Source organism: Lissotriton helveticus, chromosome 6, assembly GCF_964261635.1.
Source record: "Lissotriton helveticus chromosome 6, aLisHel1.1, whole genome shotgun sequence".
NCBI classification, from domain to species: domain Eukaryota; kingdom Metazoa; phylum Chordata; class Amphibia; order Caudata; family Salamandridae; genus Lissotriton; species Lissotriton helveticus.
The window spans coordinates 1,072,689,761-1,072,703,249 of record NC_136067.1 but is presented as its reverse complement, the minus strand read 5'-3'; the positions used below and the strand labels follow the sequence as shown (position 1 = coordinate 1,072,703,249).

Sequence of the window (13,489 nt, the reverse complement as noted above, 5' to 3'; positions counted from 1 at the left end):
TATCGTCCTTTCATTCGGACTTTCTTTCTTTACCTCTTCCACATAGCACACATACTTATGTTTCATTTATGTCTTGCAGGTTTCCTACACTGCTTCCACTGGAGTCCAACCCACGTTTTTTTTATTAAACTGTTTCTTCTATTAAAGTTACGATACTATATATTTGTGTTTTAATAAAGGTTACTTTTTTTTTCAAATAAATAACTGAGTGTATAGGTCTTCGTTTTCTGACAACACTTGTCTATTATTTATTGTGAAAATCATTTGTTTATAAGAGATTTTAAGGATAAAGTTATCTAATATTAGAGTGCACCTACCAAACAATCTAACTGACTATTAGATAAATTAAGCCTGGGTAATTGTACAACTGCAAGAGTTCTATGAGTGTATCACTTTATAACACCATAAGTACTGCCCGTGTGATTACCGAACAAATAAGGCACTGCCTAGGACCACCGAGGCTTCAGGGACTGCCGAGGCCCACCCTGCATATTTAAATAAAGCCCCGGAGTGTGGCGATCCCCGGACTTCGGTTGGCCTCGAACTCCCCGAACAATTAGTAAACAATACCCGGAAGGAGGTGCTCCCCTAGGCTGCAAAACGTCTCTCTGCCCTTCCACACCTATTTTACATGTGACATTAAGATCCCCAGTCCTACAGAGACCACCCAATATAATAATTGGATTGGCCATGGAACATTACCCACCAGGGGCCTCATTTAAAAGAACGGGTGAGACCCCGTTTTTTTGTTTGTTTTGTTTCTTCTTTTCTCTCCATTTTTACCATCCGCAACCCTTCTATTAAAGCGATATGAGATTTTCCTCCTCTCGGTTCAAGTAGTCGAACAATTATTTGCTATCTCCGGGTAGAAGCCATGCACCAGCCCTCTAATAGCAATCACAAATGTCCCGCGAATGCACACCCCGGGACATTGTATGCCCTGCCCCTCACATTTCGCCCTCCCTAGGACCATGATGCATTTGTTAGTATAAACGCATACTAACACTACTTACACACGTGTAGTACAGCGACCAGAATGTAGTGAAGAAGCAGAGGAAGATCAAAATATAAATCCTACCAGAAGTCGGATGGCACTTCAATGAGCCGACGAACCTGGCATGAGTAGAAACAGCTACACGAAGAAAACGGGTCTTCAGCACAACGCAAGCAATTTTGAAATATTGCTGAGTGGTACTTTCTTTTTACCTTCTCCCGCTCGTCGCCAAATTTATGTAGTGAAGAGGCAGACAGCAGTGGATCCAATAAGTAGATTTATTACAAGAAAATAGGAAACCTGAACCAACCCCCAACTGGAGCAGACAGCAAGGCAACCGTCTTCTCCAGCACTGTGTACAAACTCCGCAAGTTTCCCCTCATGACAGCCCTACATTCTAACATTACATACTTAAATTCTAGTAGCATTACATACTAGCATTCTACTATGACTTACATCGGAATACTACACAGAATACATGACTTTACAGCAATGAGCTCATGGTTTCATCCACGAGTCTGGAGACCGGTAGGGTTAAGTATTTCCCTTCCCACTCCCTATATTGTATAAACGTAAACTAACGCTTCCACAGGTATGCTACAGCGCCCAGAGCATATCACTTTACAGCAATGAGCTCACAATTTAGGCTTACATTTAATCCCCGAGTCTTCACACCAGTAGGTGTGAGTAGTTCGCTTCCCACTCCCGATATAATATAAACGCATACTAACACTACTTACACACTTACACTACAGCGGCTAGTATCCTACAGCGCCAAGAGCCCATCACTTTACAGCAATTAGCTCGGTTTCATCCCTAGGTCTTCACACCGGTAGATGTAGCTACTTCGCTTCCCGCTTCCGGTATACTCTCAACACACAGTAGCGGTCAGTAGTTCACTTCTCACTCCCTGTATGGTATAAACGCCTACTAACACTACTTGGTACAAAAGGGGGTGGTGATGGACAGAGCATCTGAACCAATCAAACACTCACACCCAGTCAAAAGATCTGGGTTTGATCCATCACCGTTCTTTAGCCCACTCTGCCACCCCAGTTCAGACATGGCTATATGCAAATCAGTCTGACCCTGTGCCTCATGGGAACAGTCCAGCCCGAACTGCCAAGCAATGCCTTCCCTGGACCGGAAACAAGCTTCCGAGGACCGGTTTCTGGCATTCCAGCCGTCTTCAGCCCGGCTTGCTTGAATCCAGTGGCAAAGTGAGCAAGGGACTCACGTCTGAGCATACCCTGCCACACTTATGGCGGCCAAAGCGGTACAAAAGGGGATGGTGATGGACGGAGCATCTGAACCAATCAAACACTCACACCCAGTCAAAAGATCTGGGTTTGATCCATCACCGTTCTTTAGCCCACTCTGCAACCCCAGTTCAGACATGGCTATATGCAAATCAGTCTGACCCTGTGCCTCATGAGAACAGTCCAGCCCGAACTGCCAAGCCATGCCTTCCCTGGACCGGAAACAAGCTTCCGAGGACCGGTTTCTGGCATTTCAGCCGTCTTCAGCCCGGCTTGCTTGAATCCAGTGGCAAAGTGAGCAAGGGACTCATGTCTGAGCATACCCTGCCACACTTATGGCGGCCAAAGCGGTACAAAAGGGGGTGGTGATGGACGGAGCATCTGAACCAATCAAACACTCACACCCAGTCAAAAGATCTGGGTTTGATCCATCACCGTTCTTTAGCCCACTCTGCCACCCCAGTTCAGACATGGCTATATGCAAATCAGTCTGACCCTGTGCCTCATGGGAACAGTCCAGCCCGAACTGCCAAGCCATGCCTTCCCTGGACCGGAAACAAGCTTCCGAGGACCGGTTTCTGGCATTCCAGCCGTCTTCAGCCCGGCTTGCTTGTATCTAGTGGCAAAGTGAGCAAGGGACTCACGTCCATCACCGTTCTTTAGCCCACTCTGCCACCCCAGTTCAGACATGGCTATATACAAATCAGTCTGACCCTGTGCCTCATGGGAACAGTCCAGCCCGAACAACTAACTAACACTACTTGCACATGAATACTACAAACACCAGACCACATCTCTTTACAGCAATGACCTCACGGTTTAGACTCTCAATTTCATACCTGAGTATAGCATCATATCAGCACCATGCCACTCTGAGCAACACCGGACTTTCAGACCGGTAACAGTGATAACTACCTACTGGCGACCGCCAGTAGGTAATAAAGAACAAATTACAATCGTTCCTTTATTCTTTTAGCTTTCAAAACATCTCTCTATTACTGTCTTTCTACTTTTCCATATAAACAGTTTTTTTATTATTCAAGTACACATCGAAGTCAGAAGTGCAACGTATTCTATCAACACACTTTCTAGAACATTCTACAACACGTGGAGGTTAAAAGTTCATCAATTTTTTTAAACCTACAGATATTTTTTGCAACATTTTCTCGAACATTTAATGGCATGTGCAGGTTAAACGTTCATGATTGTTTTAAGTTAGAGCAGTGCCTTCCAAATGCAAGTAGCAGGTGAGGTTGAGTTGAGCAAATGTTATCCTATAATATGTACTCCACGTGCAAACTGCTTTTTCTTAGCCAATCAAAAAGATACTTTTCCAACAAATGAATGTGCATCCTACTTTTAAAAAACAATGCTTTTCAACTCCCAATCAGGTACAGTTTTGTATGCAAAAAGAAACTAGTTCCCCAGCTTTAAACATATCTCTTATTCTACGAAGGAACTGCATGAGCTACAGACATCTTTCCATACCTTCCAGACATACCTTGAAAATGCTAGTGTGGATCGTAGGACATAGCTATGTTTTCTGGTGCAAGAGGTATGCAGAACAGAGACGTATTGACTTAGACCTACGTTTACAAAATGTGGACATTAAATGGTTTGGACAGAGAGGATTGAAGTGGCACCAATTGTTGCCTTTGGTTAAAACCTGTTTGCATCTCCAACACCCTGACCTCATGATTGTGCACTGTGGTGGAAATGACCTAGGCACATTGACTAGGGTAGGTTTGGAAATGCTTATGAAGGACACCTTTGGACAATTGATGTTACTTTTACCTCAAACTGTCTTTGTATATTCCAATATTTGCCAAAGACAGAAGTGGAAATGGTCCAAACAATTTTGTCCTCATATTGAAAAATCTTGCAAAAAAGTCCACAAAGCTGTGTCTGCATACCTCAGAGACCACAAAATGGGCTCCATCTACAAAAACAACATACGTTTTGATATGGCGGATATATACAGAAGTGATGGAGTACACTTCACAGATCAGGGCAACCGAGTTTTCCTGAATAACTTGAAGCTGTGCATCCGCACTTATATGCAGCTCCAACTAATGAACACAAGGGCTCTTTTTAGAGCCACCCTATAACTTACAACTTAGGCCTGCTATTTTAGGGCCAGATAACAGCAACTCCCGGACCCTCGCCAAAATGTATTCTTCACACAGCTGTGGCGCAGCGGCAAGACCATCCCACTTTGCAGCACAGACCTCTCGCTTTGATTCCCGCTCTACTCACCCAGAAGGGTGAGTAGTTGACACTTTACAAATAGCGTATTGATTTACCTTCACACTCCCTATACAACACCACCTAAGCACCATATACAAGTTGAACACGTGTGGCACAGCACTCAGAGCACATGACTTCACAGCATACCAGACACACTTTAGGCTCACAGTTTCATCCCTGACTCCAGCAGCAGCTCAATTTAATAGCATGACACTCTAGGCAATACCTCACTTAATTTCTGTACCCCGCACTTTCAGACCGGTAGGGGTCAATAGTTCAGCGACTTTACCTCAAGTCCCTCAGCATCTCAGCTTACGCCCCAGCGCCATCACACCCGTAGGAGTGAGTGGTTAGCACTTCACAAATACCGAATATATTTGATACGTGCAAATTTACCTTCACACTCCCTGTATAACACCCCCTAAGCACCAAACACAAGCTACAATGTTGGAAATAAAAGTTCGTCCAAGTAGCTATAACTACAAGCTGACACTTCTTGCATAGATGTGGCACAGTGGCCAGAGCACATGACTTCACAACATATGACACACAGTTTGGGCTCACGCTTTAATCCCCGACTCCGGCAACAGCTCAGCTTAGCAGCATGAGACTCGAGACAATACCTCACATATTTTTCATACCCCAGGACTTTCAGACCAGTACGGGTTAGTAGTTCGTCCTAGTAGTTATAAACACATGCTGACACCACTTCTACAACTGTAGTGCAGCGGCCACGGCACATGACTTCACAGCATAAGAAACACTATTTGGGCTCACACTTTAATCCCCGAGTCCCGCACCAGTTCACCTTACCCGCATCAGACTCTACGCAATACCTCACTTAGGGCCAGATGTAGGTAATTCATATTTACCGACTCTTAAATACCGAATTTTACCGATTCGGTATTTAAGAGTCGGTAAATATGAAGGGGGGAGATGTAGGTATTACAGAATATGTAAATACCGAATCTTTAAGATTCGGTATTTACCGATTCTGTAAATACCGAATCGGTATTGCCCATTGATTCCTATGGGCCTTGAAGCTCATAGGAATCAATGGGCAATACCGATTCTGTAATTGCAGATTCGGTAAATACCGATTTTAGCAAGGGTGCAGGGGGTGTCACTTTGACACCCTCTAGCACCCCAAAGACGGGCATGTTTGCCATGTGGCACACAGACATGCCCTAAGGGCATGTCTGTCTGTCACATGGCATAGGTGTGCATGCACACATGTGCATGCACACCTGGATTCGGTATTTTACCACCCAATTAAATTGAGTGGTAAAATACCGAATCTGTAAGCCCTTAGGGACTCTGAAGAGTCCCACCTACATCCCAAAATTACCGAATCGGTAAAATTACCGATTCGGTATTTTGCAGATTCTGTAAATTTACCGATTCGGTAAATTTACAGAATCTGTAAAATCTGGCCCCCTACATCTCAAGATGCCAAATACTGGTCGGAAACGGCCGAATTCGGCCGTTTCCGACCGGTATTTGCCACCTACATCGGGCCCTTAATTTCCGTAGCCCACCACTTACACACCGATAGGGATGAATACTTCGCTTCGCACCCCCTCTATAGCACACCCTAAACACCCCATAGAGGTTACAGTGCTCCTACCCTCCTATTTTCCACTTTTTTCACCCTTTTTTCCCCTTACTCACTTCAACCGAATTACAAAATGGCAGCCAACACGTCCTAGTTGCAACCGCTCGCAGACAATCAGCAGCAAGCTTGTGCTTGCAACGCCTCAGCCAATCAGATGGCAGAATTCCCAAATAGCAATATCTGTAAATTTCGATATTTCTCAAAAACTACTGAACGGATTTACACCAAGTAGCCTTGTCTAAAGTTTCCTATTGATGTTAACATTGAAAAAACACATTTTAGGACCACCTTTTTTCTTGGCCCTCCCTTGACAAATCACCGCCGAACTTTCAACATAGGAGCTGATCGCAACAAAAAATTAGTTTCGAAAATTTCGCGAAGATTTGTCAATTGGTGCCAAAGTTATTGGAATAGAATGTTGCCATTTTCCTATGGTAACTAGGTCCTAACTATAACTTCCAACTGGTGACCACCAGTAGGTAGTTATAGTTAGAACCTTGTTTCTATTCAAAAAGCATTTTTTCTTTTTCCAATAACTGGCCTCGATTAACGAATCTTTGTGAAATTTTCAAAACTCTTGGGCGCTCCGGACAGCTCCTATTTTGAAAGTTTTTGGTGTGATTCGGCAAGCGGGGGCCGAGAAAAAAGAGAGGTCCCAAAACATGTTTTCTCCATGTTAATTCCCATATGAAACTTTAGACACGGCTACAGCCTGAACTGCTGAGCGGAACAACACCAAATTTGGCACAAAGGTAGCCCTTGGCTCAGAAAGAGACCTTTTTTAAATGGTGTGAATTCGTTCAGTAGTTCCTGAGGAATTAAAAAAATAGAGGTCGGAAAATCAATTTCCCATAGGAAACTTTAGACACGGTTACAGCCGAAACTGCTGAACGGAGTTACACCAAATTTGGCACAAAGGTAGCCCTTGGTTTAGAAAGAGACCTTTTTTTTTAAATTGTGTAAATCCGTTTAGTAGTTGCTGAGAAAATCAAAAAATAAAAGTTTCAATATTTAGAGGCACGGAGGATCCGCGGATCCTCCTGACCAAGAGCTTTATTCTATTTGGCTGTCAACACTCCAAACCAGGAAGTGTTGGCAGCCATCTTGTGCCTCGGTAACTATAGTCCATCTCAGATGCACTCTTGAAACCATGCACCCAGTGAATCACCCACTCACATCTATGCACAGTCACACACACCCCACCCACACAAACACTCAAGCACCCATACAGATACTCAGACAACCAATCAATAACCCATATTGAAACTCATGTAGCTATTTACAAACCCAAGCAACAGCTTACACACCAACAGACGGATACAGACATTCACACGGTTCAGTCACTAACCCATGCATTCAGTAAGATACGTTTAATCACTCACTTATAGAGTCAATCACGCACCTACTAAATCATCCATTCAGACACTTATACACCCATTCATCCTTCAATACGCCTTTCCCTATATATATTACACATATTTAAACTTTACAGAAACACACAGTCACTGGATGATGTCATTAGTGATGTCATCTGAGATGTCATGAGTGATGTCATCAGTGATGTCACTGATTATGTCATGAGTGATGTAATATGTGACGTCATCAGCAGTGCATTGCTGGGGTGCGAGTTATAGTTAGCTGAACTAACTAACGGGGGAATTTCTATGGTTTTGTATGAGTGAAATGTCCAACTAACTATAACTTTCACTAAAACCTCTGTTTTTTTCCAGTAAATGTGTATATACGTAATTGTAACACATTGTCATGTGAACAAGCCTCGGAGGATTTCACGAGATATATATCTATATATATATATATATATATATTTATATATCTATATGCAAAGTTCACAAGTTACCCAAGGCGGGGCGCACTCCCTAATCAGCACTCTCCAAGTAGAGGGAGAACCAGGCACAGCCGGCGTCCGCAGAGCCTGACGCGTTTCGGGCATCCGCCCTTCCTCATAGGCTCTCTGCTCCCCAAATGACCACCACCGACAAGAGCACCAGTATTTCTCCCATCTTTATTAGGCACTACAGATCAGGTGAGTCTGCAAAATCAAAGTGCAATCTGGGACTGGTAGTCCTTCACGCTAAAACCCCAGTGGGCTCGGTGGCAGTCATCCGGCAAAATAGTCCATAATCACGGGTGTGTCTTGATGTAAACCCTCGTTCAAATCTTGTGCCGAAAGATCAAACCACTGAATCAACCCTCAGCAGTGGAACCGCCCGATTCAGCGGCGGTGCGCCCCCGGCTGGATCAGCCGTAATATGCAAAGTTCACAAGTTACCCAAGGCGGGGCGCACTCCCTAATCAGCACTCTCCAAGTAGAGGGAGAACCAGGCACAGCCGGCGTCCACAGAGCCTGACGCGTTTCGGGCATCCGCCCTTCCTCATAGGCTCTCTGCTCCCCAAATGAACACCATCGACAAAAGCACCTCTTTCTCTATGCACATATATCAGAAAATAATCATTTTTAATTCCTTTGTGCTTGTCATTTACCTCCACAATCCAGATAATAAATGCAATTTGATTTACAGGAATTCATTTGCTTCTGATTCATAACGTTGGCCGTTTGATCATAATTGTGCCCTGAATGGGCTACAACATAGTTGTCAGCTTATCTCAAAACTAAAAACATTTTGACAGTGCATCTTAGTGATGGTCATACAGGACATCTCATTATCATTGAATTGCTCGCTAAAACATTCTACAGAAAGAAGTTAGACATTTGCACAGTTCTTACTACAGTGCTGTCTAATCTGCAATTTCTAACCTACATGAATCCACATTTCTTCCTCAAATCAAATCAAAATTCTTTTATTCGGTTTCCATTATTTGTAGAAAAACCATAAAAGGTACAAGTAAAAAAAACATTGTCAAAGATAAAACCAATACAGTCAGTCATTGCATCAATACATTACAAAGTCAATATTCTGTTAAAAATGTTGATAATTAAAACCAGATACTTCATGATAAATAGACCTATGGGATTAACCAAGATTCAAACGATGAATAACACAATACTTCAGAAAGCTAGCTTTAGATTTAGCATATGGTTCATATTCCAAGAATTGTAGTGCTAAAAAAGCTGGGCGACATGATCGCAATCCCATAGCTCTCAATATAGGGACTATCCATCTATTTCGAGGAATAACATAAAATCTACAAAACAGGACTGTATGAATTGAAGATTGTGAGGAGATATCATCACACGGACACACTGATAAGTTCGTGGACCAATCATTCTGTAGGGGAAAAAGTTATTAAGCGATGGAAAATGTTGAATCTAAAACAAGTCAGTAGGATTTTTTCATGTGAATTCAAATTATACATTAAAATTGGCTGCATGTTAAGAGTAGTCTGAATAGCTAGGGTGTGCTGCACTGAGCTTTTTCCTATCTCATTTGAAAGATGCACCTGCCCCAGATGCAGCAGACATATCTTTTTTAGTTCTTTCCTCGAGATTTCGGAGATGGTTGATGGATGGCTGAAATATCTCGGAAAACCTAAATCATCGAAAAAAGTTTTCACAAAAACTAACCATCTATCTTTTGCATTTTATCAAGGGTAAGACAGTCCAGAACAAGGCGTTGTGTCAATTCTTACTCCTCTGTTGTCCAGACACAGTGCCATAACATAATTGGTTGGATGCTCACAATATCCGATATATAGTCCAACCCTACCTCTGAGTGGCAACAATAAGTTGATGTGCTCTGGGGGACTGCCAGTAGGTATCTCAGAAAAGTATTTTCAATCTTCTGTAGCGCTTCCACCTTAGTGTGGCTCCACAACCCTGCGCCGTAAATTGCTACACTGACACATTTAGCTTGGTAAATTTTTATCATTTCCTGGGGGGACCTCTTACCTAGCTTCTGAGCAAAAACCACCAGCCCCAAGAAATAATTTCCTCGCATTGATGGACTGAGTCCATGTAGACTTATTATCAATTAAAATTCCTAAATAAGGATAAGACGTTGTCCGCTCCAACTTAATGTTATTTATGTGAATCTCTTTTGTCTTTTTTGGTCCAAAACCTGCATGCATTACAAACGTCTTTTTTATGTTCACCATAAGGCTCAAACCTTTCATAAAAATACAGTACTTATCTAAAACCCGCTGGAGTTGTAAGGGTGTTCTTGCCATAATCACCGCGTCGTCGGCATACAATAATGCCGATATTGGTTGACGACGAATGGTGGGCAGGTCCTGGCTCCCTTCCAACATTGCTGATTCCAACCCATTTGTGTAAAGGGTGAATAAGAAGGGGGCCAGGACACAACCTTGCCTCACCCCCCTCTCCACCCAGAATGACTCAGTCAGTTCTCCCCCGAGTCCATACCTGACTCTTGCGGTTGCACCCGAATAGAGTTCACGGAGGAAATTTACCAACGGTGGGTCCACACCCATTGCTAAAATAATCGACCACAGTTTTGTGTGACGGACACAGTCGAAAGCTGCAGTCAGATCGACATAGACCATGTGCAAAAAAAAACCTTTAGCACAAGCATATTTCCCTATTAAAAGTGAAAGATTCAGGGCCTGATCCACCGTACCCAGTCCCTCTTGGAACCCGTACTGGAGATCAGAAATTATTTTATGGTTGGTGGCCCACTCCTAGAGTCGATTTAGAAGGATACGGCCAGCGACCTTGCCAAGGAAATCTAAAAGGGATATGGGTCGATAGCATGTTGGGCTATGTCGATCGCCCTTTTTAAAAATTGGTACTAAAATTGATGAGGACCAGGATTCGTCTAAACCTATGGTATTTGCAGCTTCAAGCACTCTTGTCAAAATGGGAGACCATGAATCCAAATTATATTTAAAAAGATCCACCTGGACCCCATCGCGGCCCGGTGCTTTACCAGATTTGGAATTACTCTATGTATCCAGCCCTATCTGACTTTTAAACTGAACGGATTTGATAGGTTTGTCCTCACTAGTTTCAGATTGAATACTTTTCATAGACTGCTTACATTCCCCAAGGTTAATGATTGGTCAAACTCACTGCCCCCATGCCCCTGTAATGGTGTTTTCCCCCAGTCCACATTTCATGTGGTTATGTTTTGTAAATTTTACTGGGAAGCAAGGACACAGTGGGTCCTACCAATATTAAAAATTCTAGGGCTCCGACAATGTCGCCCAGCTTTCCTGGCAATCCAGTACCTGGAAATGGAGTGTTTTGCAAAGACTGTGGCTAGATTTTTAAAACTCTGTATTAAACATAGACCAAACCTAGAATCAATGATTTGAAGTAATTGTATCCTAAAGGATACCTAACGCCTAACTTATGCGACTAGTTCATCATCTTTGATTTAACCCTGATACCTGTTTTTATGCACGTTTGCGATATGAAATGCTGTTTTTAGTAATTGATACATTTTCAATATGTTTTATTCTTTTTAAATGTACCCACTGTACCATAGATGCAAAATGGTTTTCAATTTTTATACAATTGTTTTTATATCACTGTACTTATATGGTTTTTTACATTTCAAAAACCGAATAAAGAAAATTAAGTTGAGTTGAACTCGGCGAACTCAGAATCACGGTAAGTGAACGCCACGCGCGCGAGATTGTATTTTTGAAGCGTGACCAAGCAAAAAAAATCCGCCAACTCGCGAATTGTGAATTCTTTGACAATTTCGCGTGATTCGCGGACTCTGAAATTGTCAAAAATTCCGCGAGCGCAATGGATTTTCAGCCCATACTTAGTGTGGCGTTTAATTGTGTTGCGTGGAACTGTGTGAATAGCTTTGTCTATATGTTTTTGTTTTGTTGAATATGTGTGGTTGCTATGTGTTATATTTATACCTATTTATCGTACAGGGGTGTTGAGTGTAGTTTTGTACATTTGAGTAGAGTGTAGTGTGAGAATGCCTCCACTGGATGGAATTCCCTCCCACGTACCCTCAGATTGGAATCCAATTATTTGGCCTTCAGAAAAAAATTGAAAACCCTTCTATTCCCTAAATAACGTCTTCCCCCTCTTTTCTTCCCTTCATCTGGATAACATTCCTCATAGCGCGGGGATGCCCTCAGGTCACCAGGCGCTTTATAAATCGTTAAAATAAATAAATAAATAAATTAAGTGGTGTGTATGAATACACCTACTAAATGCTGCCTAATGCAGGGTTATAATCTGATGAACTAAACTGCCACAATTTAAAGAAATACATTTTTGATTGGTAAAGGGACTATCATTTTTACAAGATGATTGTTTAGTGATTTACATGCCAAACATTTCCAGGGCTCAGCTAGTGCATGGATTCTTAAAGCCAAGTAAGGTCCTTGGCTTGGCTGTCTTATTTTGCTTGCTCGTCCACCTCTAGTAACCACCAGATAAAGGGAGCCAATTTCAGCAGGCGGATCGCACATCCTAGTGACTTCACATGTAAGAGCATTGAACGGTTTTCCACCTCAGAAGCCAGAGGAATGCATGCCATTCCATTTGCATTAAATGGGGATTGGTTTGAAACCAACTCAGACTAATATTCCGCTTTACGAGTATAAAGTGTGTACACAGATGAAAATTTCCAGCACATACTTTTCTGAAAACTCCATAAAAGAGAGGACCTTTTCTGACTAGGATGTCACTGTCTAAAAATCGATTTGACTCAGAAATGAGAAGGATCATAAAGTTCAATTTATGATTTTTGAACCCAACCCTCTCCCGGCTGATCTCTCCTCTTTATACGGTCTCACTCAGCCAGTGCCAGAAACTGTAGCCAGAGGGCTTTATAAATGTATATTTATGTTGTCTTACACAGTGAACTTGTACCAAGAAAAGGAGTGTTAGTTTACTACTAATCACAATTCTTATTATAATCATTACAGGCTTCATCCTGATGAATCTGCAGTGGCATTTCTGTGCATATCCCAAGTCATCAGCTGCAATCAACTGGGGGTATTGGGTGCAGAGCAATTGCCCTCATAAACTATTGAAACCAGGAATGTATCTTTATTTAAAAAACAGGGTTAGAAAGTGCTGCGTGCTCGTTTCCTTCCCGTCCGCTTGAAGATAAGGGGACTCCTGGCGGGGACGATTAAGTTCCACAACCGTGTGATTCCAAATGTATCCATGTGTAGTCCGGCTTGGCTCCCAGCATCAGGCAATCGTTAGGTGCAGCAGGTGTCAGAAGGAAAGAGGCACTGCATTTAAAGCTTCCAATCAAATATTCCAGAACAGCAGCTAAGACTGAGCTAGCAGAAGCGGGCTGAAGCCCTTGGGGTTGGGCTGAGGATATATTTGCTGCATAAACAGCAGCTATCGCACCAGCCAGCACTCTCCCAGCAGGAGCTTCTTTAACAACGCACAAACTGAAGTTTGGGAAGGATTTCGAACAGCAGGAAGAAATTCATACCTTAAAAACA

General features: G+C 42.7%; 1 protein-coding gene across 4 annotated transcripts in view; it reads right to left on the bottom strand.

Moving 5' to 3' along the window:
• SMOC2 (SPARC related modular calcium binding 2) overlaps nt 1-13,489 on the bottom strand; it is a 1,417,970-nt gene that overhangs the window by 705,065 nt on the left and 699,416 nt on the right. The gene's annotated exons all lie outside the window — the stretch shown is intronic.